The sequence below is a fragment of the Carlito syrichta genome, unplaced genomic scaffold, assembly GCF_000164805.1.
Source record: "Carlito syrichta isolate Samal-C Ts95f unplaced genomic scaffold, Tarsius_syrichta-2.0.1 Scaffold303022, whole genome shotgun sequence".
In the NCBI taxonomy this organism is placed as follows: domain Eukaryota; kingdom Metazoa; phylum Chordata; class Mammalia; order Primates; family Tarsiidae; genus Carlito; species Carlito syrichta.
The window spans coordinates 491,458-518,690 of NW_007247118.1; the positions used below are offsets into that span (position 1 = coordinate 491,458).

Genomic DNA, 27,233 nt, shown 5'->3' on the forward strand with positions numbered 1-27,233 from the left:
GATCCAAGTTTGAGATTGGCAGTTTGTGCTTCTGTTCTGTGGAAATTTTCACATTATTACACATGCATTTGCTGAGGTGGAAGACCTTGGTTGTGTTCCCTGTCAAGAAGTTATAACTATGTTTTTCTGTCTCCCTAAATGTTAATTTAGATAAGCAATAGTCTAAGTCAACATTAAGCAGTAACCTCTTTAGCCTCCTACCCTGGAGCACAAGTCCCTCCTAACCTCTGCCAGGAATTTTATCTTTGTCTCCATGTGGTACTGTTGTTTTCCACTTACCCACAAGCTGAACTCCTATCTACTTCTTCCTCTTCTGAACCCTGAAAACGCATGACTGAACCTTCCTATCACTTTGCACTTCTGTTTCATTTGTGATCCTAAGACATACTTACCTCTTTTTTTCTTCATATGAGGCTCTGTCTGTTTAATTTAATCTTTCCATGTTTATGTTCTTGCTACTTTGTTTTTGGAGCAGGGACTGTTTTGTTGCAGATCAAAGCTTGAATTTCTTTCTCTCTCTTTTTTTTTTTTTTTTTTGAGTTGGAGTCTCACTCTGTCACCCAGACTGGAGTGCAGTGGCCGCTCCCGGCCACCGCAGCCTCGACCTGCTGGGCTCCGGCGATCCTTCCGCCTCAGCCTTCCAAGTAGCCGGAATTACAGGCATGCGCTACCACGCCCGGCTGATTTTTTGATTTATTGTAGAGATGAGGTCTCGCTGCTCAGGCGGGTCTCGAACCCGCGGGCTCAGGCAATCCACTCACCTCAGCCTCCCAAAGGCACGGGATTACAGGCTGAGCCACGGAGCCCAGTTTCAAATTCTGATGGGTTCTTATTGTTTCCTTTTAATGCTCGTTATCTGTAATAACACATTCCAACAGTCTCCAACAAATCTACATAACTTAGTATGAGATAGCAGTTGTGTTGAATCTATTCTTTTAAAAAATAATTGTGATCTTTCCCCCACAACATAGAAATACTTCAATTATACCAAAATTTTTGTTGTAGTACAAATTGATCTGTAAAACCAGCACTTTAAAAAGCAGCTTTTAGGAATCAGGGTAGGTGAAAGTCCAAGCACTTTTGCTCCTATTCTTTCATTCCTGCATTGTTAATGCATTGGGAAAATACCATATAAGAGGGCAGGTAAGGTACAGAGTACTAGAGAAACCATCTTCTGGTTCCTCTCTTTGTTGATATGGTACTTACATGGGGGGCTTGGGGTTTTTGTTTGTTTGTTTTTGAAGTTCTTTGTTCTCAGAAGTCCTGCTATCTCTAATACTTGTGAGATCTTTCACAAAAGAAGAAATGTTACACAAATTCGGAATCTTTTAATTGCAATGCTGAACAGCTTCCACATGTAATAAAGAATGATAGATTTATCTGGTTGTAGAGGATGACCAAATTCAGGGACTCAAATTATGTTGAAAAGGTCCACCTGCTTTATTGACTTCTCCCTCTGTGGTGGACTCATTCTCCCCCATTTGAGGCGACTTATTCTACACCGGTTCTGGAAAAACTAAGGGATATGGGAATTAACTGCAGGTGGCTCCAGGTTTAATTCAATAAGACTTAAAATTCTCAGAAAAAAGAGTGTTCTTCCTCTCCTTAGCATTTGAACATGAAATTTCAGGACACCACTCTGATTGGTCTAACACATGCCTGTCTTTGCAAAGATCACCCTGGCCAAGGTCTCGGTCCATGCATTTAGGTGGATGCTTGGCTAGTATGAGTGGCATTTCTACTAATAGATGCACTGTTACAGCGTAATCCTTCTTTGACTAGAAGAGAGGAAAGGATGTCACCAGACAAAAACAACTGTCCCTTTCATATATATAATCTATATTTTAAGTTTTTTCTTTTTATAGACAGAAAGAACTTTCAGTTTTTCTTACCTATGGGGAGCAAAGAGAAGAGCAAACCAATGTTCTTTTGCCATCACGGAGCTCTGGAAAGACCACAGACTTTGCTGCCTCTCTAGCCAGTCTTAAAAATGACAATAACAAATAACAGCTAAGGCAACATTTATTATTTTTTTCCAAAATTTTAGGATACTCTCTACAAGCATGTTTATTTATTACAGTATGATTTATTTCTCCATTCACAGAAATTAAGGTTATGTCACATTACTTCAGGAGAAGCCTTACCCTTGAGTCATACTTTGAAAACCTAGATGTCTATGGAGGATTCTCCTTTTTATAATGGTGGAAATATTATGTTGGAATATCTTAATGATGAAGAACAATTTGGTAGGAATATTGAATCTTACTTGGTATAGTCATACAAGGATTCAAGACAGATATCACGAGGAAAATTCTATGTATATGTTTAAGTCATTGTCTTTTCTACTATTTTCTTTTATTTTAAAAAGTTACTTTTTAACTTATATTCACTTGTCATATTTTACATTATCAGTGTTCTGTTAATATTGAGTTTTTGTCTTTTATGTTTAGTAACTATGTACTGACACTCAATTATTGCAAGTCCTTGTGTCTCATTTGCTTTCATTAGGTTTTGCTGCAGTAACCACAAAGGTACATTTCTTGATGGGTAGTGTCAGCTAGTGATTGACTGTAGCTCTACTTCATGTCATCTTTACTCCAGGATCAAAGCTGAAGAAACAATCTCTTTTTTTAGGAGATTGCCTTTCTTGTGGTGGTGAGAGAACGAGACACCAGATATTTCAGTTGGCTTTTAGAAGACACATATCATTCTTGCTTTAAGGAAGTCATATTGCTATGCATAGCATCATGGGGCCAGAAAGAATAGCCTTACTATCTACCTAAGTCAAGATGTATAATTTGATGTGTGTACATGAAGTGAAAAAAAACTTAGAGATCACCTCATTCAATATTCAAAATTTTTGGATGAAAAATGTCAGGCTTTGGGGATTTAAAAAAAAAAATGATTTTCTTTGTAGCACCTAACTATGTTGGAGCATATTTCTGAAAAAGACCCCCTGCAGTAGAATTCACCTTTTTTTGTGTGTGAATATATTACAAATGAGAAGAAAGATGGGACAGTTTAACTTCATTACAGTCTCTGTGTATATATATTGATACAAAATGCATGCCAAAAGTCATTACAGTTTACCAGCAAATTCAGATGACTTCCTGTTTGATGTTTTCTGGCTATACCCAACCAAGTACTACTACACAGAAGAAACACAAAAATTATTTCTGTTTATTATATGCCTCTTTTCTATTCTCATTGCCATCTATAGTGGCTTTAGGCTTAATTAAAGGATTAAACTCAGACTGTTCATTTAACCTATTTCCTCTAATTCTTCATATTATTTTCATGTGAGAAATGCAAGTGATTTCTGACTTATTGGGTGCTTATACGTTCATTCATTAGCATAGTTATTTGAGAACCTATTAAATAGAAGTATTTTTTTTTCTAATTGTCACAGTGTATGCAATGCAATGGTGTATATACACAAGCATACCTCAGAGATATTGCAGGTTCATTCCAGACCACAGCAAGAGTGAATATCTCAATAAAGTGAGTCACAGAATTTTTTTAGTTTCTCAGTTCATTTAAAAGTTATGTTTATGCTATACTGTACTAAGTGTGCAATGGCATTATGTCTAACAGAACAATGGACATATCTTCATTAAAAACATATTTTTGAGCCGGGCTCAGTGGCTCAGTCTGTAATCCCACACCTTAGGGGGGCTGAGGTGAGTGGATTGCCTGAGCCCACGGGTTCGAGACCCACCTGGGCAGCGAGATCTCATCTCTACAATAAATAAAAAAATCTGCTGGTCATGGTAGCGCGTGCCTGTAGTTCCAGCTACTTGGAAGGCTGAAGCGGAAGGATCACTGGAGCCCAGCAGGTCGAGACTGTGGTGGCTGGGAGCGGCCACTGCACTCCAGTCTGAGCGACAGAGTGAAACTCCAACTCAAAAAAAAACAACAAAACACACTTTTTTGCTAAAACATTCTGAAAATCTTTTGAGCCTTCATCAAGTCATAACCTATTTGCTAGTGGAGGTTCTTGCCTCGATATTGGTGGCTGCTGACTAACTATGGTGGTGGTTGCAAAATGATGTGATAGCTGTGACAAGTTTAAAAATAAGACAGTAAATTTGTTACATCAGTTGACTCTTCCTTTCACAAAATATTTCTCTGTAGCATTTTGTGCTGTTTTATGGCAATTTATTCACAATAATACTACTTTCAAATTTGGAGTCCATCCTCTCTAACCCTTCGGTTACATTATCAACAAGTTTATATAATAGTCTAAATATTTTATTATCATTTCAACATTGTTCACAGCATCTTCACCAGGAGTAGATTCCATTTCAAGAAAACACTCCTCTTTGCTCATCATAAGAAGCAAGTCCTCATACGTTCAAGTTATATCATGAGATCATAGCAATTCAGTCACTGAGTCAGTCTTTACTTCCAATTATAGTTCTCCGGCTATTTCCACCACATCTGCTATTATAATAGTAACATCAAAGACAAGATCTGATTACAGATCCCCATAGCAGATACAGAAATATAAATTTTAAGTATTGAGAGAATCACTGGAATGTGAAACAGAGACACAAAGTGAGCACATGCTGTTGGAAAAATGCCACCAATAGACTTCCTCAATGCAGGGTTGCCACAAACCTTCAATTTTTAAAAATGCAACATCTGTAAAGTACAATAAAATGAAGGGCCATACACCATAGTATGCTTGTATTTATAACACTAAGCAGTGTAGCAAGTGTCAAATTAGTAATGTCAGTAAGTATAGTTATGTCTGATAGCTCTTTTATCAGAAAATATAAAACTATAGGAAAAATATCCTTAAGTAGATTCCAGATACTAGAAAGTTTTAATACAAATGAATACCTTAATGCTTATCACAATTACTTGCATGCAGTAGATGATCAACACATGTCTAGGAGTGGAACTAAAACTATGCCAGAAAGACAATAATTATGAGGATTGCGGAGAGAGGAAGTGAGGCTGGCAGAGTTTGAGTTAAGTCAAGGAAGAATGTAGAAGAAATCCTATTAATAAATAAGAAACAGACAAAAACGGCCTGGAAGGAAGGACTCACATCAACAGTCATACTGGTGGTATGCATATCGCAGCAAACTAGTGGTGGAAACACGGGTACTAGCGTCTTCAATACTAGACACTGGTGTCAGCAGTGTGAGCAGTCCCATAAAGAGGACAAGGTCTGGGAGTGAGAGTATCAGCCCCTCCAGTTCCATATTTCCAAATACTCTGAACTCAGACAACTTTCCTGGGCTTTCTTTCAAGACTTTCATTTAAAGATACTCAATGAAATTTTAGCATTTCACTGTCCCCACCCTACTCTAGTATCTTCTCACCTGCTTGCAGACAACTAAAATTATAAGAAAACCCACAAACAAAATGAAAGTGTTTTAAATTCCGATAAATAATGGAAATAATACTGATACAAGTGAGTTTTGAAATCACCAGGCAACAAACACATGTGAATGATAGATTTCTAGATTTCCTAGATTGTCTGATAAAGATGACTTGGACAGTTTTTGAGAGTTTTGACGTTCATGCTGCAACTGCCAGTTCCTAGTACTGAGGATACTAGTACCTGTGTCTCCACCAGACTTGTTTACTCCAGTATCTGGAACCTGATCTAACTTCCCACCAGAGGAAAGATTTTACTCCCCATAGTTTTCAGATAAGGAGAGGACTTCAAGACACTCAACAAAGGAACAGGCTGTGGATGGAGAAATCTGAGAAGAAAAAAGCTGATATACTTCACATTTAGACCAGGAAACAAAAATTGTGTATCAAGATATTTGGTCAGGCCGGGTGCAGTGGTTCAAGCTTGTAATCCCAGCACCTTGGGAGGTCAAGGTGAGAGGATTGCTCTCGGGTTCTAGACCAACCTGGGCAACTTGGTGAGACTTCATCTCTACAATAAATAAAAAAATTAGCTGAGTGTGGTAGTGCGTGCCTGTAGTCCTGGCTACTTGGAAGGCTGAGGAGGAAGGATCGCTTGAGCCCAACAGGTAGACGCTGGGGTGGTTGTGAGCGTGCCACTGCACTCCAGCCTGGGTGATGGAGTGAGACTCCAATTGAAAAAAAAAAAAAAAAGATATTTTCTCATATAACGATAAAGATAACATTAGTTTTACAAAGTTTTGTTTCATGTTTGTTTTGTTTTTGTCATTTTCAGGTAAGGAATTTCCCTGGAAATTTAACTGAGGTATTACTGAACAGATTAGTTTCGTTCCCTATTCTTACTATTGGTACAATGTTTTCTGGGGTTTTTTTAAATGCAATACAAGGAAGTAAAATTTAGGAAATCTAAAGTCTAGCACTTTTGAAAGATTAGTCTACATAAACAATGGAATTTTTAAAAAACTTGTCAAAATGATAAAAATGGCTTTGATAGTTTTTGAGGAGCAGGCATAGTCTAAAATACTTCATACAAACTATCATTGCATTAAACACAGATTTCATGATGATTATATGAAATCATTACATGCAGAAATAATCATGGGCTAAGAGACTACAAGAACTGTAGGTTCAAAAGAAGACAGTTGTAGTTTTTTTGTTTTGTTTGTTTATTTGCTACTTAGCATGAGAACACCCTCCCCTCATTTGGGAAATATACAATTGTGTGAGTCTGTGAGGGTGAAGACCAAAAAGTCTGATGGTTTTCCTTATCCCTGGCAACTGAGGGATATGACCTAAGTTGGGTCAACTGAATGTCCTTGCCCCTAACTGTGAAAAGGGAGTAGTGCTACAAAGAAGGTGTAAGGGATGAGAATTAATGCCAGTGTCTTTCCATTGTCCATTGTGTCAGAGTCCAAGTGCCCAGTAGCAGCGGTACCTTAGTCAGGCTGTGCCTTTAGCCTTGGTACCAGCCATCTACTTTCCCTACATTTGCAAGTTATTTAGTAACTCTTCAGAAAATTATTTTCCTATTTAGAGATATCAGAACCGTTTCAGTTTTTGCCTCACAGATACAGCCATCCCTTAAGAGTTGTCAGAAAAATGATTAACAGCCTAAGAATGCTATCAAAGCCAGCTCCCAGGCTCTGCAGTTTTCCAACCTAAGATATTGGGCCACCCGATTAAGCTCCAGGACAGCAGAGACTGTATCAGACTTGATCACTATGGGATGACCAGCTCCCAGCTGAGGGCCCCAGACAAACAGATACTCAGTGAATATTTAGTTGATTTTGACTTGATGAACAAAATAGTAACACTGATCTCCAGTCCTCATTTTCTGTTAAGGTATTTTTAATCCCAACTGCTTTTAGTGGACCTTTTCTTTTTAAAGAAAGAAATAACTAAAAAATGATGACCTCAAGTTTTTTAATTCAGGTTAAATAGGAGGCTGATTTTTTTTTTTTTTAACTAGGAGAAATAAGGAAGTTAGGAGAAAAGGGATTAGGTTTCTGTTGAGATAAACAATCTGTTAAATGCCATGACTTTTACATTTTCTTAACTAAAAGTTAAACAATTAGCTGTGCTCAATAGATAGCTTTACATTTGTTTGAAAAGTACAACAGTCCTTCCTACTGGACTTGGATCCAGGAAAGACAACAGATACCTACTCAACCTTTGACCATCGCCTAAACAGGTAGGTGTACAAGTAATGTTCTTTAGTTTTTAAAAGTTTGTCTTGTAAATATAGTTTATTTCAACTTTTAAAAAGTTAGAGAACTTTGTATTTTCCTACTTTTATTGTTTTTGAGACTCTGGGAGAAGCAAAGACATAATGCCTCCATTTTCTGAATATAGAGCAGACTGAAATATGTTTTTCACAAAGACTGAGGAAACTATCTTTGGAAGTTCAAGTCACACAGATAAATTACCTAACTCCAGCTACTTCTTTGCACAATTAAAATGCTGCAAATGGTGAATATGACTAAAAAGATCTCATTGGATTTTACAAACTTTACCATAAACCCAAAGCCAGATGAAGAAGGGAAAATAAATTTAACCATTCAGCTCTGGGATTTTGGAGGTAGGCAAAAAAGACTCATTGAAGGAATCAAGGATGTCAAAGTCAAAGTGACCAAACAAATAGCAGAGAGTCTTTTCCAGGCACCAATGCATATTGGTAGAAATATCCTAGTGCTTAGTTTGCTGGTGAGACTGCTAAATAAATGAGCTTTTTCCACTTCTTCCTTCTGTCTTCTTTTTTTCTATATAGTTGTTCTATTATCCACAGAAATGTCTACTGTATCTTTTTATCAGTGTCCTCTCACTTCCCAGTGCTACCTCTTCCTTCTGCACTATATTGCTTCTTCCCCAAACCTTTGTATACTGGCTTCTGGCCTCCCTGTCTACCCTCCAATCACTGTCAGATTAATTATTTAAGAATTGTCTCTGATCATGTAATTTCCCAGCAATAAAGTCTTTTTGTTTTTAAAATAAAGTCTGTATTTCTTAGTAGGGTATTTATTACACTCATTATCTGATCATCTGATCTTAATCTAGCTTCCCAGTTTTTTTCTCTTCTCCCATTTCTTTCTTTTTTTTTTGAGTTGGAGTCTCACTCTGTCACCCAGACTGGAGGGCAGTGGCCACTCCCGGCCACTGCAGCCTCGACCTGCTGGGCTCTGGTGATCCTTCCGCCTTGGCCTTCCAAATTGCTGGAACTACAGGCGTGCACTACCACGCCCGGCTTATTTTTTGATTTATTGTAGAGATGAGGTCTCGCCAAGTTGGCCAGGCGGGTCTCGAACCTGCGGGCTCAGGCAATCCACTCACCTCAGCCTGCCCGGCTATTCTCCCATTTCTTTACAGACAACTTTTGCCCAAATCAAACAGGATGACTCTAAAGCTCATGAATATGCCTGTGTTCATGTTAGCCAACTGGCTTGTTCACAGCTATTTATGTTGTTGTATTATTTTTCCTATCTTGCTGTAAATCCTTGAGTGTAAGAATTATGTTTATTCATTTTCATATTCTCCATCATGTCTAGCACAATATTTTCTATGTACTTATTTAAATAAAATGTTCAAGCAGAAACTGGGATCCCAATGAACAGTGTACTTTTATAAAATACAACTTTTGGATTTTCAAGGGAAATTTTAAATATCCAATCTACACTCTTCACCAGAGAAAGTGTGGGCATCAAGAATAGGAAATACCACCCTAAATAGTCCTGCTTTCCCTATTTCCTGGCCTTATGATTATAGGCAAATTCTGACAGTACAGTTTCCTCATTTAAAAGTGGAGATAATGGTATTAACTCTATCAGATTATCCTGGGAATTAAATGAGAGCATACATGGAATATGCTTAGAAGAGGACCTGGCACATAGTAAGTGCACAGTGTTCACTACTATCATTATTTTATCAGAATTTGAACTTTCAACCGTGATATATCTGTTGCTGGTTTGGAATAGCAATCTGGTCACTATGTATGAAGCTTAAAACTTTCAACCTTTTCTATCAGTGTTATTCACCATCCTGCTTACAGTATTGGGAAATTTTTGTTTTCTTTGCAAGTTGATAAGATAACCAAGGGTTCTGTTTTTTTTTTTATTTGTCTTGTCACCAAATCCAACATGACTACCAAGATTTATTATAAAAGACCTAGTTTGGTGGTGGATGGTTAGTCAATTAATAAAGTGATCATTGCCTATATGGGATATTTTACTCCTTCAAACAGAAATCTCCACTTACGCGTTTAAAATAGAAACCCACTTGTACACATTTAACTTACAGACATTTAAATAAACATATTTTACTACTTGGGAGACAGATCACTTTATTATTAATCCATTACTATTATCTATCAAACAAGACACTTGTCTTCACTTCAGTTTTCAAGTCTGTAAAATAAAGAGATTCAGCTGAGGTTTAAGATCTTGCTCAACTCTGCAAGTCTGTAATTCTGGCATAAAACTCTAGGACTGGTCAAGTGTGGTGGCTCATGCCTGTAATCCCAGAAGTTTGGGAGGTGGAGGTGAGAGGATTGCCTGAGCCCAGGAGTATGAGATCAGCCTGGGCAACATGGTGAGACCTCATCTCTACAATAAATTAAAAAATTAGCCATGCATGGTGGCTTGTGCCTGTAGTTCCAGCTACTTGGAAGGCTGAGGCAGAAGTATCACATGAGTCCAGCAGGTTGAGGCTGCTATGGCTGTAAGCATGCTACTACTACACTCCAGCCTGGGTGACAGAGTGAGACTCCTACTCAAAACAAAAACAAAAACAAAACAAAACAGAAAAGAAAAAAGAAAACAAACAAACAAAAATGGTAGGACCTTGTATTGTGAACAGGGTGATGGGCTAAAGTGAAAAAGATTCAGGTTGATAGAATAACACTACATTTACTTTCTAATTAAGGCAACAACCAAACAAAGAGTGACCTTAGGGTTAGGACCACATACTAGTCTTTGATTTCCCTGTTGTGTTTGCACAATGCATTAAACAGAGGGGATGCTCGTTAAACATTTATTAAGTTAATCAATCATTGATATCTATAAAGTTTGCATCATATACTTTGGAGCCAGACTATGCCTGGGTCTGCACTTTCAGCTCTGTCAACCTACCAGCTGGGTGACATTGATCACGTTACTTAATCTCTCTATGTCCAAATTCATGTGGAAAATGGGAAAAATGGTAATACCTACCTCGTGTGAATATTGTGATGATTAAGTGAATTAATGTGAGCAAGGTCTTCAGAACAATGCCACTTATCTAACTCTTACATTAATCCTAACCCTAACCTAGCCCTGCCCTTTATTGGGTTGTTACTATATTATTGTTATTGTTACTCCGTGCATATTGGAATGGTCTTATACCTTATAAAGAATTGAAAGTGTATGGATACAATTTGGAATATATTTCTATTTATTTTATAGACGTATTAGAGAAGATAGTTTTTTTTCATAGTAAAACATTTCCAAAAGTTTCAGTAGGGATGGAGTGACCCTAGTCATTTTATTTTTATTTTTTAGTAAGAGGGAGAGGCATAAAGCAGACTGTTTAATTCGTAGGGTTCACACTAACTTTTTGTGTGTGAATGATCTGTATGCTCTCTTAACTCCGTGCTTACCTGTGCCACACTATTTTACATAGACATGATTTGGTAAACTAAAGATTCAGATATAGAAAGGTTAGGCCAGTTTTTGAAAAAGTTTCTTTCCAGTCTTTCAGAAGGATGGTTCTATGATTCATAGAATAACAATTCTATGATACACGTATATATATGATACATAATACACATGATATACATCCTATGATATATAGAATAGCAGTTCTATAATATACATTTTATATTAGGAAGGCTATTGACATTACAGGGAATGTCAGAGGTAGTAACAAGTATCTTCAACTCCAACCTTTGTTATATCAAAACATGAGCTCTTATTAGAGATCTTGGACACTTCACCCCTGAGCAACTGCACATCTGTATGTAAATTTGATCTTTTAAAATCAAAGTGCATTTCAACTATTCAGTAAAAAAGTCTTGGCATATGAAACCTGAGCTTTCTTTAGTAAAAGGAGTCATCATTTTTAAAAAATCAGCTCCAAAGACTACGTAGGTTAGAAAGGTTCCTACAATTTCTGGGGAAGGAATTCCTGTGATGGCCCCTCTTATTATTATGCAAATACAGGGCTAGTGGAACTTACTGCTCCTGGAGAAAGATGACCAGACTACCTTATGGCTTCACAAATGCCATCTTTCCCCAAAACACCCTAGAGTACAGTCAGGTGCCTGGAGAGGTATCAGAGGCATTGACTCTCACTTCTCTTCCATTTTGAGATTCAGTGTAATTAGAAATTCTCTCAGGCCTGGCACAGTGGCTCAGCCCGTAACCCCAACACTTTGGGAGGCCGAAGTGAGAGGACTGCCTGAGCCCACAGGTTCAAGATCAGCCTGGGCAACTTGGTGAGACCTCGTCTCTACAATAAATCACCAAAAAGTAGCCAGATGTGGTGGCATGCATCTGTAGTTCCAGCTACTTGGAAAGCTGAGGCAGAAGGGTTACCTAAGTCCAGCAGGTAAAGGCTGCGGTGGCCATGAGAGTGCTGCTGCACTCCAGCCTGGGCAACAAGAGTGAGACTCCTACTCAAAATAAATAAATAAATAAAAAGAACCTCTCTCATAGCTAGGAGTCAGCTGACAGGAAAGGATATCAAAGATCTCGAAGAGGGAACTTTCTATTTGGGGAAGATGGAACAATATGAGCTGAACTTCATGCCCAGAAGTAGATTTTGTCCTGGCACTGTGTGTCGCTATGGCCAGAACCTGTCCGCTGCCCCCTACAATCACTTGGCACAGCAGATGTTCATTGGGATTGAGAACAATGGCTGAAGTAACCATAGCTTTATAAACTGTCCTATTGGAAACCTAAAAGCAATGCATTCTGTACTGAGGTCTCTGCAACCATCTGAGCTACTTTCATAGCATCTGACAAATGATCCTTTGGACTGTATGGGACCAGTTTACAGCACTGTCATAACTGAATCTGAACACTAGGCTTCCCTGTGCCCTGGCAGATTTTTCATTTTACTTTACATAAGACATTTGGAAGCAGAATGCCATCTTTGGACTAAAAAGAACTGAAGTACCAGAGAACAAATGTGAAGTAACAGCTGAATCTTAGAAAATAAACAGATTTCCTGCTCACTTGGTTGTTTTAAATTGGAGAAATATTTAATATTTTATCCACCTTACTTCAAATTGGTTATGATGATTGTAGCAGCTTTGCCAAATCAGAGGGACCATGTTCATTAAAAAAACTTTAAAGATGACAGATGACATTTCTGCAAAAGCCTGGGAAGTTTTATTTGGTTACAAATCAACACTTGTCAGCATGCAGTTGGCAAGATTTTTATTTTAAGATGATTGACAATGAAGAACAAAAACTCCTCACTAATTTCTGAAGGATTTTCTTTTCATCAAGAAAACAAAAATATCATTTGACAGGCAAACAGAGGTATTCAAATCAGATACCTAAGGCATCATGCTTCAGAAGAATAAAGATATGTTTCTTGCTTTTGTAAGGTGTGAGACTTGGGCCCACCATTCATATCTTTCATCTTTGAGAAGTGTATTATTTACAACATGTTGATGACAACATCTTGTCTTTTGATTAAATGAAACAATCACTTCATAAGCAAGGAGCCAAATAATTCACTTTTCTGGTCCTGTTGTGGCCAGGAATATATCTGTGCAATGTTTTGCTTTATAATGCCACTCTTTCAAGAAGAGTACCATGTTAAGGGAAATAGACTAGTCCTTGTAAGACATTTGGAAACAGAATGCCGTCTTTGGACTAAAAAGAACTGAAGTACCAGAGAACAAATGTGAAGTACATTTGTTAAGGAAAATAGACTAGTACCTCATATAATGCAACCACATTGTGTCATATACTGTATACTATGTATGTGCACTTTTGTAGGACCAAAGGGAGACCTCTCCTTTGTCCTAAGAAGTTTTACTGAAAATCAACTGACAAAAGGCAGATTAACAGAAGATAAACATACAAATCTATATGATCATTGCTCTATGTAACATGAGAGCCTTCAGAATGAAGAGCCAAAGATACAAAATATACAGGGCAACAGTTCATTTTTATGCTTAAGTTCAACAAAGTATGGCAACTGTGTAGAAATATGATTAGACAAAAGGATGTTATCTTTTGTTAATAGATTGAGTGGGAAAGCCCAGCAAAGCCTCTCTCCTTAGATTCTTCTTGGCTTCTTAGTACAACTTTATTTCCTTTTGGGTATTGGGTAGAACCATCTCTGGAACTGGGGTCTTGTGACTTACAATCAGAAAAGGTAGGTCAGGTAATTTTTTATGATCAGTTTTTATACAGAAAGACGAGAAGGAATTATAGTAATAATTTTAGGTTTTATGGTTAGCTTAGAGGAAAAGGGATTCTGGTTTCTATATCCAGTCTTAGAGAAGAAGAATTCCAATTTCCATGGCTAGCATTGGGAGAGAATGTAGGGCAAGAGATGGGAGCAGTAGAGAATCAGAGAAAAACTTTTGCTTCCTAGGCTGCTTCTGAGGCCTTCATTTTGGGCTATCATATTCTGAGTCCCAATATTTTGGAATCAGTGTGTTTTAATCTCTACTCTTGCCATGTGACCTGAAGACAAATAATTTAACTTCTCTGAGCCTCAGTTTTCTCATCTGGGTGATAAAGTTAGTCATTCTTTTCTTATGAAACTGTGACAATATTTAAGTGAAATAATGTATATAAAAACACAATTGTGTGAAGCATAGTACAGCCTCAATAAATGGTATCTGTCTAAATTATTGAGAATAAGGCACAGACCCCCAACCCCAGTCTTGCTTCAAAATTGAAAAAATCCAGAGGCATTACCTTGAAAAGAATAGGGGATACAGTAGCAGAAGTGAAAGTTATTCCCTTTCTCACTGAGAAACAGAATTAAAGAGAAAAGAAACCACAAATGAAGAAAAATCAACAGAGGAACACAGGAAACCCACAGAGTTCTAAAAGGATAGTGCCCGAGAATACAGACTTCAGAACTCAAACAATGAAGAGTACCTAGAACAACTAGTCTCAGAGACCACAAATGCAGAGATCAAGGAATAGATGGAGAAGATGAATAAGAATCAAGAAAGGCAAAAAGAAAAAAATGAGAAGAATGAGATGTTGGCCATACAAAACACTATCCATGAAATAAATAACAAACTGACCAGCATGGAAAGCAGAATTGGCAAAGCAGAAGAAAACTTTTGGAGCTAGAAGACTAAAATATGGAACTAACCCAATCTACTAATAGAAAGGAAGTTTAAATAGACAGAACCACCAAGAGATGTGCAATTATATTAAGAGGCTGAACTTACACCTGATTAGTATACCTGAAGCAGAAAAGGAGACAGAGAACACCTTTGGAAAACATTGCCTGAGGTTATCCAAGAAAACTTTCCTCATCTTATCAGAGATACAACCGTCCAAACAAAAGAGATTCAGAGAACCCCTGCAATGTATCAAATGAGAAGTCCAATCCTAGACACACAATAATCCACTTACACAAAGTAGGTATAAAAGGAGAAAATCCTAAAGGCAGTGAAAGAGAAAGGTCAGACTACCTACTGGGGAAGACCAGTTAGAATAGCAACAGGCATATCTACAGAAACACTACAGGATCAAAGGGACAGGAGTCCAATCTTCAAACTTCTCACAGATAAACAGTTCCAACCAAGAATTTCCAACATAGTTAAGCTAAGTTTCATCAGTGACGGAGTATCAAAATTCTTCCCAGACACTCAATCCCTAAGAGATTATGCTGCTTCCAGGCCAGCTCTATAGGAGACACTTAAGAAGGTATTAAGCATGGAAGAAAGAAGAAAAAAGAATGACCATGCACTTCATGAGAGTACAGGAAAACAGAATCAACAGAGCATACATTGTGACTACAAAATTGAAAACACACACATATATCAACATATAAGTTAAAAGAAAACAAACCAAAAACTTTATAAGAGCCTCATGACAGGAATAAACTCTCACATTTCAATAATCAGCCTGAATGTGAATAGACTAAATGCACCACTGAAAAGACACAGAGTGGCAAACTGGATAAAAAGGCATGACCCAACAATATGCTGCCTCAAGGAAACATCTCAGTACAAAGGACACCCACAAACTAAAAGTTAGAGGATAGAAAACAAAGTTTCAGGCAAATTGAAAACAAACAAAAGGCAAGAGTCATGATTTTACTAACACAAAACAACCTTCAATCTATCAAAAATTTAAAAAGCAATGTAAGGACACTACATAAAGATAAACGATTCAATTCATCAACCAAAAATGTCCATCTTAAACATATATGCACCCAACACAGAAATATCAAGTTTTATAAAGCAACTACTAAGTAAACTAAAACCAGATATTGACTCTAATTCTATCATAACTGGGAACTCAAATACTCCACTAACAAGCCTAGATAAGCCGGGCTCAGTGGCTCAGCCTGCAATCCCGCGCCTTTGGGAGGCTGAAGTGAGTGGATCACCTGAGCCCGTGGGTTTGAGACCCGCCTGGGCAGCAAGACCTCATCTCTATAATAAATAAAAAAAAATCAGCCGGGCACGGTAGCGCATGCCTGTAATTCCGGCTACTTGGAAGGCTGAGGTGGAAGGATCGCCAGAGCCCAGCAGGCGAGGTTGCGGTGGCTGGAAGCGGCCACTGCACTCCAGTCTGGGCGACAGAGTGAGACTCCAACTCAAAAAATAAAAAATAAAACAAAAACAAAAACAGAAAAACCCTAGATAGATCATCGAGGCAAAAATCAACAAGGAGATCTGGAATCTCAACTTGATGCTTGACCTAATAGAGATCTATAGAATACTCCACTCAATTACCATGGAATATACATTCTACTAATCACCACATGGAGCACATTCCAAGATTCATGACATTCTCAGCCATAAATCAAGCATAAACAATTTCCATAAGATCAAAATACTACCATGCACCTTCTCAGAACACAGTGGAATAAGAATAAATATCACCACCAAAAAGGTCCCCTAGAACACACAAAGACATGGACACTAAACAGCATAATACTGAACAACTCCTGGGTCAACACAGACATCAAAACCAAAATTAAAAGATTCTTGGAAATAGATGAAAACAAAGACACATCTTACCAAAACTCTGGGGATGCCATGAAATGAATACTAAGAGGAAAATTTATAGTTCGTCACGCACACATCAAGAAAATAGAAAGATCATGAGTTAACAGCCTAACATCACCTAAGGAAGCTGAAAAGACAAGACCACGAAAATCCTAACTTCAGGAAAAGAATCCATATCATCAAAGTAAAAGCCCAAATATGGGACACAGAAGACAAAAATATCAGAATAAAGTCAATGAAACAAAAAGCTGATTCTTTGAAAGGATAAACAAGATTGACAGACCCCCCTAGCCAGACTGACCAAGGAATAGCCCAAATAAACACAATTAGAAATAAAAGATTAAGTCACAACTGATCCTGAAAAATTCAAAAGATTATCAGAGATTACTGTGCACACCTATATGGAAAAAACGCAAAAGCCTAAATGAAATGGTGAACTTTCTGATATCACACAACCCCTCAAGTTTAAAGCAAGAAGAAATTGAGACCCTAAATAAGCAAACAACAACCCAGGAAATTGAGTCCATCATCAGAAATCTACTACAAAAAAAAAAAAGAGCCATGTGGACCAGATGCCATTCCAGTGAAATTCTACAAAACATACAAGGAGGAGTTTGATAAGAATTGAAGGTTTTCCAAGCAATCAAGAAAGATGGAACTCTCCCCTGATAATTTTATGACGCTTACATCACACTGATACCCAAACTGGGCAAAGATCCAACAAAGAAGAGAACTGCTGGCCAATATCCCTGATGAACATAGATACAAAAATTTTCAACAAGATTCTAGCAAATCCAACAACAGATCTCAAGAATTACCCAAAATGACCATGTAGGCTTCATCTCTGGGATGCAGGGCTAGTTCAACATCTACAAGAACATTAATGTAATTAAATACATCAACAGACGCAAAAACAAGAACCACATGGTTATATAATTAGACACAAAAAAATTTTGACAAAGTCTAGCATCGCTTCTTGATAAAAACCGTTGAGAGTCATCTATGGTAAACCCACAGCCAGCATATTGCTAAACAGACAGAAATTGGAAGCATTTCCCCTGAAAACCAGAACAAGACAAGGCTGTCCACTCTTACCCCTCCTGTTCAACATAGTGTTGGAAGTACTAGCCAGAGAAATCAGACAAGAGAAGGAAACCAGGGGTATCCAAATAGAAAAAGAGGAAGCTAAGTTATCCCTCTTTGCTGATAATATGATCCCATACCTAGAAAACCCAAGGGGTTCTGTCAAAAACCTCCTAGCACTAATAAAGGACTTTGGCAAAGTCTCAGGGTACAAAATCAATGTGCAAAAGACAGTTGCATTGTTATACATCAATAGCAAGCAGACAGAGAACCAAACATAAAGCACAATCTCATTCACAAGAGCCACAAAAAAATAAATGAATACGTTGGCATCTTCCTAACCAGAGAAGTGAAAGACCTTTGCAATGAAAACTATGAAAAAGTGCTCAAAGAAATCAAAGAAGACACAACCAAATGGAAAAATATTGCATCCTCATGGATTGGAATAATCAACATTGTTAAATCAAGGCAATCTACAGATTCAATGCAATACCCATTAAATTGCCAACATCATTCTTCTCAGACCTGGAAATGACAATACAAAAATTCCTATAGAAACAAACGACACTAATAGCCAAAAAAATCCTCAGCCAAAGAAACACAGCAAGAGTTATAACACTTACAGACTTTAAACTTTATTATAAGGTTACAATAATCAAAACAGCCTGGTGTTGATACTAGAACAGGCATACAGACCAATGGAACAGGATAGAGATTCCAGAAGCAAAACCTCAATTTTTCAACCAATTCATCTTCAAAAAAGCCTCCAACAACCAGTGGAGAGGAGAAACTATGCAGTACATAGTGTTAGGAAAACTGGCTGACCATATGCAGAAGAACGAAACAGGACCCTACCTATCACCATATATAAAAATTAACTCTAATTGAATCAAAGACCTAAATGTGAAACCTCAAGCTATAATAATCTCAGAAAATGCAGGAGACACCCTGATAGACATTGGAATAGGCAACCAACTTCTGATCATAGCCCCAAGCCCATGACATAAGAGATAAGAAAGACAAGTGGGATCTCATCAAACTGAAAAACTTTTGCAAAGCAAGAGAAACCATCAAGAGAGTGGGGAGACAGCCTACAGAATGGGAAAAAATATTTGCCAACTGTATACCTGACAAAAGCCTAATATCCAGGATCTATAAGAAAGGGAAAAAAAAAAACAACCCAAAAAACAACCTTATTAAAATGTGGGCAAAAGACATGATAAGACACTTCTCAAAAGAAGACATACTAACATCCAACATGAAAAAAATGCTCAGCCTCACTAATAATCAAATAAATGCAAATCAAAATCACACTGAGATAACACCTAACTCCAGTCAGGATGGTCATCATTAATCACTCAAAAGACAAAAGATCCTGGGGAGGATTCGAAGGAAAGGAATGTTTCTGCACTGTTGGTGGGAGTGTAAATCAGTACAATATCTATAGAAAACAGTGTGGTGATTTCTAAAAGATCTAAAAATTGACCTCCCATATGACCCAGCAATCCCTCCTTCTGGGAATATACCCAGAGGAACTCAAATCATTGTACAAAAAAGATACCTGCACACACACGTTTACTGCAGCACTATTCACAATAGCAAAAACATGAAACCAACGGTGCTGCCCATTGAAACTGGACTGGATAAAAAATGTGATACATATACATGATGGAATATTATACAGCCATAAAAAAGGACAAAACTATGGACTTTTCAGCAGCTAGGATGGAATTACAGTCTATCATACTCAGTCATCTATCACAGAAACAAATAATCCAATACCACGTATTCTCACTCATAAGTGGATCCTGAACATTTATCATAATTCTCCAAGAAAGGCTTTGGCAATAGCAGGACACTGACAGGGAAGGGACACACAACATCAATAAGTGTGCATGATTCCAATTTGGGTGAAGTTAGGTCCAATGGGAGGTCAAAATTTCACCTGTTTGTAGACCACTTATGTACCCAACCCCAACTTGTTCCCCACATCTTAATAAAATAAAATGTTAAAAAGATAATAAGGATGGCTAGTTCTGGTTGTCAGTTTTTTGTTTGTTTCATTTTTAAATCTAGGTTTAGCAAATAAAAGTTGAATAACTGGAGTCGTACCTCCAATTGGTGTTTTGTCAAAAGAATACTATGGATTAAATGAGAGAAATGCTGAAAAAAAAGTGGAATAGCATGAAGTAATAGGTGATAAAAGAAGAAAAGGAAAAATATAAAGAAAAAAATTTTTAACTTAGATAAGAAAGGGCAATCAGGAGAAAAGAATTTAGAAGAACCAGAAATGAGAGCAAAGAGGCTGGAGGGGATATGACCCAAGGCAGGCCAGGATCCAACCTGGCCAGACAGGGGCTTCTCAAGGGGGCAGCCTGGGCCGGCCCAGCAGCAGAGCCGGGCTGAAGCAACCACGGCGCCAAGCACTGATGGGACTGAAGAAGGTAGAACTGCCCCTCCTTGGCAGCCCGCTGCCTCCGTAAGAGCCGAGCCGGGATAATGCTGGACACCGAGAGCACCGGACGCCCTCCAACTCGGGGTGAGTCCCTCTTGTTCCCGCGACCCCCGCCACCCCCTCCGGGTTCTGTGGGCGCCGCGGGCCTGGGCGAGGTGAGCGCCGTCTGCGGGGCGGGGGCGCTGCGCGGGGCCGCATCTAGGTGACCTCTGCCCCGCCGCGTTCTCCCGAGCCGCCATCGGGTGGCACCAGGAACAGTCTCGACGTCTATGTAGCGGTTTCGCCCACGCGATCTCTCTTGACCCTTGTGGCAGCTTCTGTAGCCTAATTGCCCCTTTTCATGGCCCCGACTCGGAAAAGCGCCGAGAGACCTGGCACATTCCAGGGTCAGGTCGTCGCTGCAAGGGATGGGGCAGCGCCCCCGGTCGCGTGCTGTCTGCTGTGGGGCTGCTGGGGACAGAAGACAGAGAGGAAGGTGGCACGGCTCCCACCGCCGTGAAGGCTGTGGCAGGACAGAAACGGCAGGCAACGTTTCAGGTGTTTGTGGCTTTGGGCAAATGCGAGTGAGTAAACTCTGGCCCCTTTCCATCAAGAATGGTACTTGTGATATTCATATATATATATATATGCTATTCACATATATATATATACACACACATATATATATATATATATATATATATATATATATATATACACATATGTGTATATATATCTGTAAGTTTTTATTCTTGGTCCCTGGCTCATAACTCCCATAGCCTTTTTGCCATAAGCTAGAGGACTGCAGGCCTCAGCAAATGAAATCTCTCTGCTCTCCTTTCACTGGCTCTGTTTTCTCCCCAAGGCAGGAATCTTCTCTCACCTTTCTGTGTTGGAGCGGGCCTCAAAGAGATTCTCTGACCTTCCTTGTCTGACTGTGGGCCATATGACCGCCATTTCGGAAGGGGTCCCGCCTCATATCCTGGAGGTGGGAATGCTGCACGAGGAAGTAAGAATAACCTGAACAGAGGTCTTGCTGGATTCCCCAGCTCAATCTATAAGAATTGGATCACACCTTTTTGCCCAGTCACATTTCTGCAGGATTGGCGATCATCCCTATCCATGAAACCTAGACTCAGTTTCTGAATTGAAGTCTACTGAAATAACATATTTATGTATGCGGGCCGTACCTCCCCCTGAGCTCAGAATCCATTTATGCAGCAGCTTCGTAGACATCGCCTTTTGGTTTCACAAAGGCCTGCATCCTCTGCTAATTACTGGTATCATATGCTAATTAAACTTTTGATCTCAGGCCGGCTAGCTGGCTCAACCTGTAATCCCACACTTTGGGAGGCCGAGGTGAGTGAATTGCCTCAGCCCACGGGTTCGAGACCCGCCTGGGTGACTTGGCGAGACCTCATCTCTACAATAAATCAAAAATTAACCGGGCATGGTAGCATGCGCCTGTAGTTCCAGCTACTTGGCAGACTGAAGCGGAAGGATCGCTGGAGCCCAGCAGGTCGAGGCTGCGGTGGCTGGGAGCGGCCACTGCACTCCAGTCTGGGTGACAGAGTGAGACTCCAACTCAAAAAAACACAACAAACTTTTGATCTCCCAACCTCTTGCCCACATCCAGACTAGACTCTTTTCTGTTGCTCCCAGTTTCACCATATGTCATTATTATCCATTCAGTTGCCAAAAGGGGAAATTTGGGTGTACTTGAACTCTTCCTCTCCCCCACAACCCATATCCAATCTATTACTGTCCCCCTAATTTTATTTCCCAAAGCAGATAGATATCTCTTGACTCTCTTAATTTATCTTTCCCTCTTCCAGGTTTAAGCCAACAGTCGGGTCTCCTATGGACTACTGCATCCTGAATCTCAATCTGCTAACCTTCTACCCACATTCACTCTCTGCCCTTCTCTTCACCCTCTAGTGTCTTCTGTTGAGTAGCCACAATGAAGCGATTCCTCATGGCTCTCCAATCAAAATCTTATCCCTAATGCTCTGGAAGGCACGATCCTTACCACTTCCCAATCCATATTCCCCCATTTCCCATCTGCTTAGGCCTTTCGGTTACTCCTAATGTACCAGGCTTCCCTCAGTTGAGTTAGTGTCCAGGCACTTATCCTCTCCATCTTGGTTTAGACAAATCCTCAGGAAAACCTGATCTGATGCCCAGGTCCACGTGAAATCTCCCGTTAGAAGCTTCTCATTGCACTACTCCTCCTTAGCCTTTATGATTGCATTTATGATTTTGCATGTAGCCTGTGAGTTTTTTATTACTATCTGACTCCCCCCTAGAGAATGTGAACAGGATTTGAATTTTCTCCCCATGGTGAAGTGTGTAGCATACAAGATGTATTCAGCAAACATCTGAATTGAAGGATTAAACAAATAGTGACTTCTGCGTGGAAGATCCCAGAAAGAGTGGGTAGCTTTTGAAGTGGGCCTTGAAAAATTGGTAGGAGTTGTATTAGTGTAACTAGAAGGTGGGGTTGTAAATGGCTTGAGCAGTTTCTGCAAGAAAGCAGAGGCAGTCTGAGAACACCTAGTTCTGTTATGACAGGGAAAGCAGAATGGAAGTAAGAATGAAAAAAAAAATGTGTGGGAACAATTCTTGAAGAGCTCTAAGGAGTTACTTATATGGCTCAGAAAGTGGCCTTCTTTAAGCATCTTTATAAATGCTTTTATCAGGAGGAAAAGAGCAGATTGTAGAAACTTAATGTGTGGGTTCTTGGCCCGTCTTCATCTTTTTTCCCCTTTATTATGATGTGAGATTTCTGAATAACCTTCAATATGCACCTCTGTGTCAGTTATTCTTAGCTGTAAAGGAGACAAAATTAAGATTGCTTTATAAATTATACCACATTTTTTTTAGTCTGGCAGCTTAAAAAGCTTCATTGTACTAGGTGTAGACTTCAGAGTGTGGCCAGGCCAGGAGTGAGTTATTTTAGTCTTCAGAAGTCAGTGGAAAGCTGGGCAGTTCAGAACACAAATATGTGTTGGGTTTTTTTTCCCCTCTCTCTGAAACTCAAGGAAATAAATGTGCTTTTTTATAGCTTTTTCAGTCTTGGAATTTTCTTTTCTTATAATGTTGAAATAAATAAATGGACTTTAAAATCAGAATTGTGTTGAAATTCTTATTGTGGCATCTCTTTCTATCATCTCAAGAAAAACTTCTCTGAGTCTCAAGTTCTTAGTCTTTACAGCCTTGTTTTAAAAAATAAACCTCACCAGGCTCAGTGGCTCAACCTGTAATCCCAGCGCTTTGGGAGGCTGAGGTGAGTGGATTGCCTGAGCCTGCGGGTTCAAGACCTGCCTGGGCAGCTTGGCGAGACCTCATCTCTACAATAAATAAAAAAAAATTAGCCAGATGTGGTAGGGCCCGCCTGTAGTTCCAGCTACTTGGAAGGCTGAGGCGGAAGGATCGCCAGAGCCCAGCAGGTCAAGGCTGCAGTGGACAGGAGTGGCCACTGCACTCCAGTCTGAGTGACAGAGTGAGACTCCAACTCAAAAAATAAATAAATAAATAAATAAATCTACCTCATGTGTACCGCACCTGTCTGGCATTCAGCTAATACATGTGCCTTTGTTTGTCCCTTCAAAGCCTCTTTTATTTCAATGTTACCAGTGTTCTTTTTCTCATCTTCACTTTATTTTCCATCCACCCAAACATTTGCCTATCTTTAAAAATATTTCTCTGGCTGGGCTCGATGGCTCAGCCTATAATCCCAGCACTTTGGGAGACCGAGGCAAGTGGATTGCCTGAACCCGCGGGTTTGAAACCAGCCTGGGCAACTTGGTGAGACCACTTCTCTACAATAAAAAAAAATTTTTTTTCATGTCTTTTCTTCTCCATTTCCCAAACCAGTATGGTTTTCTTTGTTTGTTTGTTTGAGTTGGAGTCTCACTCTGTCACCCAGACTGGAGTGCAGTGGCCGCTCCTGGCCACTGCAGCCTCGACCTGCTGGGCTCCGGTGATCCTTCCGCCTCAGCCTTCCAAGTAGCTGGAACTACAGGCACGCGCTACCACACCCAGCTCATTTTGATTTATTGTAGAGATGAGGTATCGCCAAGTTGCCCAGGCGGGTCTCGAACCCACAGGCTCAGGCAATCCACTCATCTCGGCCTCCCAAAGCATGGGATTACAGGCTGAGCCACCGAGCCCGGCCCTTTGTTTGTTTTTTAAATGTGATGTAGTATGCACACATTGGAAGACAATTTTATATGATATTTGTAATGAAAATATTTTTACAATAGAAGTAATTTAGGTTAAAAAATGTATGTTTTTTTCTTTTTTCTTTTTTTCTTGAGTTGGGGTCTCACTGTCACCCAGGCTGAATTGTAGTGGCACACTCCTCTCATCACTGCAGCCTTCACCTCCGAGGGCTCAGGCAATCCTTCCACCTCAACCTCCTGAATAGCTGGAACTAAGGTGTGTGCTACCACACCTGGCTAAACTTTTTTTAATTTTTGTAAAGATTTTTACTTTGCTATGTTGCCCAGGCTGGTCTCAAACTCCTAGACTTAAGCACTTCTCTCACCTCAACCTCCCCAAGTCCTGGGGTTACTGGAGTGAGCCACTGTGCTCAGCCAATTTAGGTAAAAAATGTTTTTTTGCTGGACCAAGGAGTAAATCTTGGGGGGAAAAAAAATTGAACTTTAGAACAGCGAAGGGCTGAATTTTGAAATTAGTGTTGCTAACTAAGATGCTTTTGTGAACTATTGTATAATTAAGACTTTAGAGAATTGTAACTGCTTTGTGCTGACTTGTGTTAAATATCTTCAGAAGATGGCTGATCCTTGGCAGAAATGCATGGATTTTGCAGTAACCCTAGCAAGACAAGCTGGAGAGATATGAACTAAAATGATATCAGCCATATGTGATGAGTATGGACAGTGTGTGACTGCCTTATTAAATAAAACATGTATTTTGATCAAACTGCATTTGTTTTTGTTTCACTAAAAGTTTAAATAGAGTGACTACTTCAAATTTAATATTATTAGAATTTTTATGTGACAGTTGTGAATCTAAAATAGGATATAAGATTATATAATTTTGTACTTAGAAGGTCATAACCATTAAATGCTTATGTTATAGCCATTTTTGTAAGAAATTCTTTAGAATATATTTAAAGAATGTCATTTAAGAAAGATTGAATGTTTTAAACTTTTCTGTGTTTATCTTTCTGTTTGATTTGAAATTACTTATGCCTTTTTATTGGTTTATCAAAAGAATCTTTTTAGGTCTTCGTGAAGTTCTAAAAAATGAGTGCTATGCTGAAAAGTTCGCCAGTTGATTTGGTAACTGCTACTGACCAAAAAGGAAAAGTTCTCTGCTTCTGACTTCCATAAAGGAAAAGTATCTCATGGGAATTTCTTATTTTCATTTACAATGATAAAATGCAACCTAGAACGGAGTCAGTATGATAGGCAAGCACTTTGATTCTAGAAACTGACTTTAGTTAACTTAAGCTGAAAAGGAATTGATTAGAGGGTACTAGACCCCTCGGGTCAGACAGTGGGAGGGAGGAGACACATCTGTAGGTGACACAGGAACCACCACTGAGGATGCCACTGGTGGCCTCACTCCTGACTCTGATTGTCTGAATCCTTTCTACCTAAGCTTATATCTTGATCTCATTAGCTTAAAATAAAAATCCTAGGCAGAAACATGTAGTTTCCAAACTTAGGTCATTTGCCATGCCCAAACTGCCAAGGAGCAGGGATGAGGGAATGTTTAGATTCCTTCACAGGAAGCAGAATATTTAGATGCTGGAAAGCTAGTGTGACAAATGTGTGCCACTGGCATAATTAAGACATTTCATTTTATTCTCTATGTTGTAAATTTTGTATGGCAGTAGTTTTAGGGAGTTTGAAAGAAAATCCTGAAATCAGAGGTCTTTTACAGGCACAGAAATTTAGCAGAAACATTGTCATCATTATAAGTGTTTAAAAGTTAAACACCTGCCACAGGGTTGTATTCATCTGTGAGATCACCCAACAGGAGATAAGTGAGTGTTTAGTGTGTGATCAGTCCTGGGCTATGTGCTGTCCCAGTCATTGAACTCACAGTTCAGCACAGTTAGGTGTGTGCACAGGTGAAGATAATACCTGGTAGAACCATGAAAAAGAAAAAAAATAATAAAACAACTGTGAGAACACAGGATGTAACCAATTCTACCGACAGTAGGTGGAGGAAATCTCATAACATAAATGCTTTTAGAAGTTAGTCATGTTGGCCCTTAGAAAATTAAGGATTTGCCAGATAAAAAAAGAAGAAGAAACCAATTCAATTTGAAAGCACGGCTTGGAGAAGTTGAAGAGCATGGTGTGTAGGGGAAATGGTGAGAAGTAGCCAGGGTGGAGGTTGGTGAGGTGAATTAGTAGTGGCCTTACCGTGAGACATTGTGGCTTGTCCATGTGAGAGGAATCAGTTGATGGAGCAGTTTTTCAGAGTGTATATTAAAGGGTAGGAATCCTAGCAGGAGGAAGTGTTCACCCTAAACAATAGGAAAGGCCTGTCTTTATCTGAGGTAGGAGAGAGAGAGATAAGGCGGGTGCCCTTACTTAAGTCTGGATATCTATGGAAGGAGAATAGAGAATTCATGATTTCAGATCTGATGATCTCTTTCTCTGATTAGGCTGGAAATTTGCATTCTAAGTATTCTATAGTTCACTGATTTGCAAATTGTGTTTATTTTCTCTCTTCTTTTATTTCAACTTCACTCTTGAATGTGGAGTTCAAGTAGGGAAAGAAGTGTAATTGAGCAAAAAGTTCAGGCTAAGCACTGTATTAGGAGACAGAGGGGGGGAGATGATTAAGATTGGCTTTCTCCCCTCATGGAGTGCATGGCTTATATTTTAGCCACTGCATCTCAGATTCTTTGTAGAATTTCTGTGCTCTGATGCCATTGGGACCAATTATTAGGAAGTAAATTGGGAGGAAAAATTCCGTTAATACTAAAATTTCATATTTTTTTCTGAGCGGGAAGGTAGGCATTTTAAGTCTTCTTCCTCTGTGCCTTCTGTCGGTCTATAAGGAAGAAGCTCAGGCAAAACTAATTTAGAGAGTTTATTTGGGCTGAGGTTGAGGACTGCATCCTGGGACACACATCTAGGTTGC

General features: G+C 39.2%; 1 pseudogene; it reads right to left on the bottom strand.

The window, feature by feature from the left end:
* LOC110595584 overlaps positions 1-20,712 on the bottom strand; it is a 31,512-nt pseudogene extending 10,800 nt beyond the window's left edge.
* Positions 20,713-27,233: the final 6,521 nt, after the last annotated feature.